The sequence below is a fragment of the Microtus oregoni genome, unplaced genomic scaffold (genome assembly GCF_018167655.1).
Source record: "Microtus oregoni isolate MIOR12 unplaced genomic scaffold, Mior012 000050F_ref0000143, whole genome shotgun sequence".
NCBI classification, from domain to species: Eukaryota; Metazoa; Chordata; class Mammalia; order Rodentia; family Cricetidae; genus Microtus; species Microtus oregoni.
In genome coordinates, this window is record NW_024543256.1 from 7,656,177 (window position 1) to 7,664,533 (window position 8,357).

Consider the following 8,357-nt stretch of genomic DNA (forward strand, 5'->3'; position numbering starts at 1 on the left):
CTATAGATAAGCAAATTAACATATCTATAATCTCACATGGTTACTCATTTTTTTTTATTTTTCTGGGAAAAGAAACTAAAATGTACTCATTTAGGAGGAATCCTGAATATAGTATATTTTTGCACCCAGACCCTGAGCATCTTCTTATCCAAAATAAGCCAGACACAGAAAGACAGGTATAGCATATTTTCTCTCATATAGCTTTTATATTATCTATATAAAATCATTGTATGTGTGACATGAAAGTAGATAAGACACTTTTGGAGAAGACTAAAGAAGGGACAGGATAAGTTGATGGAGAATGAATATGGCTAAATTACATAATACACTTGAATGAAAATATCATTTTGAAGTCCATCACTTTGTACAATAGATACATATAAATAAAAATTAAATGAAAAGAGAAAAACTTCCAAGAGCACCAAGGACATTGCCTGATTCGGAAGCCCCCCGCTTGCTCAGGAGTTCTAGTCGTAATATAATTCTAATGCTAAATTCAAGCCTGCTTCTTTCAGTACAGAAGCCCATAGATCCTAGCTCTAGAAAATGTCTGTTTACTTTCCCCACACGATGAGCTTCCACATTCTAGGACATGAGTTTCCAGTTTTCCTGAATCCGGCTGTAATTAAAATGGCATTCCTCTTCCGGATTCGTGGAAAATATGTGTTGGCTCAGTATCTACAGGAACATTGCCAATTCAATGTAATCCACCCAAAGGGAAAGCACATCCGGGGAGAGAGAGAGAGAGAGAGAGAGAGAGAGAGAGAGAGAGAGAGAGAGATGCATCTAGTGAAATAATCACTACGAAAAGCAGAAACTTGCTGGGTGGCCCCCAATTTACAGAAGGGAGCAACTAACAAATGCTTTCAAGTGAGGAACTTGGAGCATGGATCCACTGAGTGTTCTGTAATTGTTCTTCCTGAAATGAACAATAATTCACAATATTCTTTAGCACACACTAATTATTCCCTGATGCTGAAACCAGAGGAGGCTCCTTAAATGAGAAGACCCAAGGAAAATCAGAGTCCCTCCCTTTCACCACCTAATTTCCACTACTTTGGGGCTGAATTTGTCCTTCATCTCTAGGGGCAAAGTGTAATGTCCACAGAGTGGGTGACTCTCACGCATGTGTGTTGGTAATATGACAAGGAGAATAATTGCACTTATAGAATTTCACAGTACATTCAAGTGCATGGTAAGCATGTGAAGAATTTTAACAAGAAATATTAACAGTGTCAAAAGTAGCATGTTTCTGTGAAATTCTTTAAAATTAAGCCACACTCATCTCACAGGGAAATTGGTCATAACCTAGTGGAACAGATTTTCATTTCATACTGTCTACGCAGCTCTCGTTTACGGTTTAACAGTTTTAGTGCAGAGTTCATATTGCATGCTTTTACCAAGTACGGCCATAATTCCCTGATGAATTTAAGGAACTTTTTCTCTCCACAAACTGCCAGTAGCCTACTTTTCCAGCTGTGGCTTCAATTCCACCCTTTCTCAGAAATGTCTATTGACCATGTTCTCGAAGTACTCACCGCTTTCCTAGCTATACCATTTCCCTAGTTCATTTCTTCTAGCAGAAATCTCACTCCTTTGTTTCTACCTCTCCTATTCAAAAAAATTGTTCTTCTTCCATGAAACATTTATATTCTCCCATCCTATCCCCTTCTTCCAAATCCTTATAATAATCTAACAGTACTATCCCAGGACCAGGTTACTGGAGTAGTCACAAGGAAGGGAAAGATAATACTAGAAATAATAAGCAAAACACCTTCCTGTCCAAAGCCACATAAAACTATCCACATAAGGCTAGAATTGGGATTTATTAGTAGAACATACTATTCAACAAGTATCTAATAACCCTTACTATGTGACAGACATGCTAGAAAATGTCTAGAATGTAGAAAATTTTTTTATTTTATTTTTTTTATTGAGAAAAAAAAATTTCTGCCTCCTCCCAGCCTCCCACTCCTCCCCCCTCCCCCCACTCCTCTACCGTCCCCGCACTCCTCTCCCCCTCCCCCCACTCCTCTCCCCCTCCCTCTCAAGTCTGAAGAACAGTCAGGGTTCCCTGCCCTGTGGAAAGTCCAAAGTCCTCCCCCCTCCATCCTGGTCTAGGAAGGTGAACATCCAAACTGGCTAGGCTCCCACAAAGCCAGAACATGAAGTAGGATCAAAACCCAGTGCCTTTGTCCTTGGCTTCTCAGCAGCCCTCATTGTCTGCCATATTCAGAGAGTCCGGTTTTATCCCCTGTTTATTCAGTCACAGTCCAGCTGGCCTTGGTGAGCTCCCAATAGATCAGCCCCACTGTCTCCGTGGGTGGGTGCACCCCTCGTGGTCCTGACTTCCTTGCTCATCTTCTCCCTCCTTCTGTTCCTCATTGGGACTTTGGGAGTTCAGTCCAGTGCTCCAGTGTGGGTCTCTGTCTCTATCTCCATCCATCGCCAGATGAAGGTTCTATGGTGATATGCAAAATATTCATCAGTATGGCTATAGGATAGGATCATTTCAGGTTCCCTATCTTCAGCTGTCCCAGGAACTAACTGGGGACCTCGCTTTGGGCACCTGGAAGCCCCTCTAGGTCCAAGTCTCTTCCCAACCCTAAGATGGCTCCCTTAATTAAGATATATGCTTCCCTACTCCCCTATCCAACCTTCCTTTATCCCAATCATCCCGTTTCCCCAAGTTCTCCCCATCCTACCCTTCTCACTTTTCTCTCCCCATCTCCCCTTACCCCCCTCCCACGCTCAACCTCCTTAGCGATCAGGGAAATGCAAGTCAAAACAACTTTGAGATATCATCTTACACCTGTCAGATTGGCTAAAATCAAAAACACCAATGATAGCCTCTGCTGGAGAGGTTGTGGAGGAAGGGGTTCCCTCATCCATTGCTGGTGGGAATGCAAACTTGTGCAACCACTTTGGAAAGCAGTGTTTCGGTTTCTCAGGAAATTCGGGATCAACCTACCCCTGGACCCAGCAATACCACTCTTGGGAATATACCGAAGAGATGCCCGATCATATGACAAGGGCATTTGTTCAACTATGTTCATAGCAGCATTATTTGTAATAGCCAGAACCTGGAAACAACCTAGATGTCCTTCAATGGAAGAATGGATGAAGAAAGTGTGAAATATATACACATTAGAGTACTACTCAGTGGTAAAAAACAATGACTTCTCAAATTTTGCATGCAAATGGATGGAAATAGAAAATACTATCCTGAGTGAGGTAACCCAGACCCAAAAAGATGAACATGGGATGTACTCACTCATAATTGGTTTCTAGCCATAAATAAAGGTCATTGAGTCTATAATTTGATATTCTAAAGAAGCTAAATAAGAAGGTGAACCCATAGAAAAACATATAGCTATCCTCCTGGGTAGGGGAAGTAGACAAGATTGCCAGGCAAAAAATCGGGATCTAGAAAAAATTTTTAAAAATGATAACGAAGTGATAATTCAAATAGAGATCACACAAAGACTGTTTGCTTGAGAAGATAAATAGATGGTAGTAATGTCTTAAATGAGAAACACTAGGAGAAGTGAGGTTGGACTCGAGCAACAAGGACTTGATAGTTCAACCTTGGCCACTTAACTTTGGAAAAAGCTATGCAGTCCTCCAGTGAAAATGTCAAACAGACAATTTTATATACAAGTCATAGACTTAGAAGACAGAAATGAGAGGAAAAGTGAAAGTCAACAACCAGGAAGTCAAGAAATAGTTGAAAGTAAGTGAAATACTGCCAGCTTGAAAGCAGTTCTATAAATATTGAACATCTCAAAAGGTCCTCCTCTCAATATTGGTGGCAGGCTTTGCAGCATCAAGAAGTAAATTTTTAAGAAGCCAAGCCATCTTATGGAACTTATCATATTCACCTTTCCTTAACATTTTCTATGAACTTGTGGCACACTTCTTAGCAGACTGGTAGTGATAAGGAGTCTGAATGAATAGCTCTCCTCTGAATTCTCAGTCAGCTGCCTAATAAACACTACTACCAGTGTACCTTAACTAATTAATGCTAAAGCCTAGGGTCAGAGACATAGCTTATGTATGTTACCTAATTTCTAACCCCAGTTCTTGATAGAATTCCCACTCATAAATGGTACTGAAAGGCAAGAGTCCTCCCCATGTGACATTTACACCTTCCAAGAAGATTTAGACATTCAAAAACAGACCAGAATGTATGTCATTTTCCCTGAAAAACAGCCAACAAGATTTCAAATGGAAGCTAGAAAGTTCAGCGGAACATCACTTGCTGTGGAAAAAAAAAAAAACTCCAGTAGCTATACTTTGGGTTTTAAATGAGTGCGTTTATTAAGTATATAGCAAATAAAAGTAAAAACACAAATAGCAAATGGAAGGCAGACATAAAGAGCAGATGAATGGAAAACAAATCAGCAGTTTCTGATATTTAGCAAAGACCACTAGAGTAGCCTGAATAAGAGAATAAGCAGAAAAAAAATTATTAATTCGGGAGTTTGCAAACATCCCACGGAAATTGACCAGGGAAGTTGAGCCAGTCATCTACAGTTCCCAGGTGGGCTTTCTTCATGGATGAGATTCCTCCTTTCTGTTCTTACTGTAGGTCTTTATGCCATGGAATAAACAATAGTAGCCCCTGTTGAATATGATTTTTTTTAATCTAGCTCCTTTTAAGGGTGCAATGATTTTAATACTCTTAGCTGCTTCCTCTTTTCCCCTTTCCCTATTGTGGAACCAGGGAGATAGCCTGATACTGAATAGGAGGCTTTAGAGGTGACAAAGGAAGGCCTCTGCCCAAAGTCTATTTTCAGGAAGCTTAAAGAGAACATGCCAGTATACCAGTATTTGTATTGTACCTGCCCATACTTGCTCAGGAATGGAGAGGGAGTGAAATGAACCTCCTTAGAAGACCGGAAGGTCCTGGAAAAAGAGGCACAGCTAGAGCTTTGCGCCTTCCTTGCATCTCCAATGCACCCTGCATAGTGCTATACTACAGCAGATGGTAGACAAATACTTCACTGAATAAGGAAATGGCACTAGGAGCAATGTGTAAATGTGTTGTGAACATTCATCATTCAAAACTTAGCTTCAAATCCAAAAAACTGAGAAGATTTTTTTTTCTTATTAACACTGCTTCACTGTGATGAGATCTTAGATTTGGAGAAGCCAGGGAGACATGCAAGTGCCATGTCAAGCAGAACACTGCACACTGGGCTGATCGGCTTTCTGTCGTCCAGCTGCACCACATGAACTTACACTCACTTGTAGGTTATTTTGCAAATGATATTGAAAGTCATTTGTCAACCCCTAAAATACTCCCTTTGTGACTGACATTGCAAACTTCTCCTGACCAAGTGTTTTATCCTTACGCCTCATCCTGTGTGCCTCAAACCGATAGATACACAGTATAGCAGTGGCATTATGACTTGCACTGCTAATTTCCGAGGTTATTAAGGCTTATATGAAATGTGGAGTACAGTATTTTTCAAGATAAAAGAACTTCCATCAGGGTCTCCACTTCTGTCATCGATGCATTTCCCTTACTAGGTTTTCAGAACAGGATTCTTTGCCTACTGCTATTTTCTGTCTATCACAAAGGAAGACATAAAGAGTGACAGGCTCTAAAGAGACTGGGTTTCATCCCACCCTTTTGCACTGCGGTAACACTACTCAGTGACAGAATGGTGAAGGACTTGACAAAGACTAGCCCCAAAATGAAAGCTGACAACTTGGAGTTTTCTCTGCAGTTGGTCTCACACTCGGCTCGTGCCTCTGTGAGCTGAGTAAAGGAGCAATCTCGGGTCACACAAATGGATAATTCATTTGATAGGGCATTAAAAAGGAAGACAGGAAAATATTCTAGAAATAAGAACTCACCCTAATGGAATTCATAGAATAAGGAAATAATCTGACAGTTATTGAACAAAATGCCAATTCTAAAACTATAAACTTTGATTCCTAGTTACATATTGATTCCTGTTTCCATCCTCGTCCACCGAAGAGTGACTCAGCACATACAAGAGGTAAACTAAAAGTTAACTCCGTAAGTTTAAGATGAAAATATTAAGCTGGGTCGAAGTTTTTGTCTTAGCCTATTATACATCATATTGCCTGTATGTGGTATGCATGTGTGTTAAATGGAAAAAGGAAGCAGCGATTAAAGCAAGATCCTTTATATATGATTGGAGGTAACTATTGTGGGTAGTGATGTATCAAATCTAGAAACCCTATGAACAAGCATCAAGTTCAAAATCCTCCAGAAATGAGAAAATACATCATGGACTGTACCAGTTCTTTTTTTTTTTCACTTTTTTGTTTAGTCTTCGTTGTTTTTTTTTTAAAGAAACATACTTTATAAATAACAATGCATTTTACATATTATGTAACACTTTACCAGAATGATATGGCATAGTTTTAAACATAATTGGGGGGAAAAATCACTTTTTCAAAGTAGGTCAATGAGACAAATGTATTCAGAGACTCTTCACATCAAATTCCTACTGTTCTAGTGGTCAGTGGAACTGAAAAAAGAAAAGCCAACTTTGACAATCATGGCCTCAAAGGAATAGCACATGTTGGATTCTTTTCAAATGCAAAAATGGTTCTTAGTACCTCGGTTCTTAAACAGATGCCACTGGTTTTTTGTATGTGTACCTCATCTCTCTGCAGTATAGGAGAGCGAGTGAAGAGAGTTCTCAGATGATTTGCTCTCTTAACCACAAAATTTGTAGTGATGGTATATTTTTTTTCAATTTTGAAACATTTTTCACACAATATAACATATTTTAACCATTTTACTTCCGTGGAATTTTATGAGTCACTATATAATTATAAACCATGACAATAAATGAAACAGCACATCTTATTTTGACATGCAGCATGTTGTACTATTGTAGGACTTTGATGAAATTACTTTTCCAAATTCACAGAGCCCATTATAAATTCCAATATTGTATCTCTGTTGTATGAGCTATTAGAAAGTTAGACACAATAGAAAAATTAGGTCATCTTTACTGCTCCCTAAATATGCTAGGATTTTTTACACTATATACCATATCTTTCTGAATTTGTGGTGCTCAGGATTGAAACCAGTATTCACACATGTTAATATCTTCACATGATCTCTTGAAATGTATTATTCTTTTGCCAATGATATCTTCCAATCAGTTAATCCATCCCCACTATTATCTAACAAAATTCTGACTTTTGAGGCACAAGTCATATCTAATACCAAGCACTCAAATAAAGTGATGCTTTCTCTTAAGCTAAGAGTCTTCAGCTGAAACTGTATGCAAGTAATTGTCAAGTTCTCCCTGTACGATGGCACTTGTTGTGACAAGCCCTGTTGATTACCTATTCACCAATTCTCTGCACTTGCTAGCTCCAAATCCATGGTAACAAATATGGCCCTGGTTAAACTCAGCAAGTCACAGAACAAGTTAAGAAGACATGAATGGAGGAAAGGTGCTCTGTAGGGAAGAAGCTGGGGTAATAGGACTGGAGATTTAAGAGGGTTAGTGGGACAGTAATCTGAATGTACTGCGTGCATGAATAAAATTGTCAAAGAACAAAATTAATAAATGTTAGCCAATAAAGAAGCCTCAATTAAAGGAGCATCCCAGTCTTACATGGCAGTATGTTGTAAGTCAAATATTCCATTTTTTTTTGCTCCACAATTTATATGACACCCTCCATTACAGACAGGAGTCGTCATATTTGATCAATGAGACTAGAGAATTGTGAAGTGTCTTAGACTTTATCCTACTAACAAACTAGTGAATTAATTTGCCATCATGTTCTGAATGTTAGCAGAACACATAGCTCTTTGGACAGAAGCAAAGGACATTATTTCTCATAACATCAGCAATAACCAAAATATCAAGATTTTCTTAAACATGTGCTCTAGATCCTAATATTCACAAGTTGATACAAAGATACATGGCACCTGGCATACAGTGTTTTGTGGCATGGGAGAAGAACTCTGAGTATAGGAAACTCAAGTCCTTCATAAGAAACAGCAACCATGCCTGACATTTGTACTGGAAGAAATTGCTTCTACTTTCTAAGCTAAATAATTAAACAAAAATTAGTGGAAATATTCCAGCATAAGAGCATCATCATCTTTGTTCATAAGACACGTTGAAATTGGAAAGGCCACTGGAACATTTCTTCCTAAGAGAACCATAAGAAGAAATGTGTAATAGCGACTTCAGTGAAAGATTTTTAACCATAATGATAAGAAGATACTGCACAATATGACCTCCTGACTAGCCTCCTGTTTAGAGCATTTGCAAACATGACAACAATGCTTAATTTATTTTCAGCCACCATGAAACTGCAGCATAAAAGGCTCTCAGGTATGGCAACCC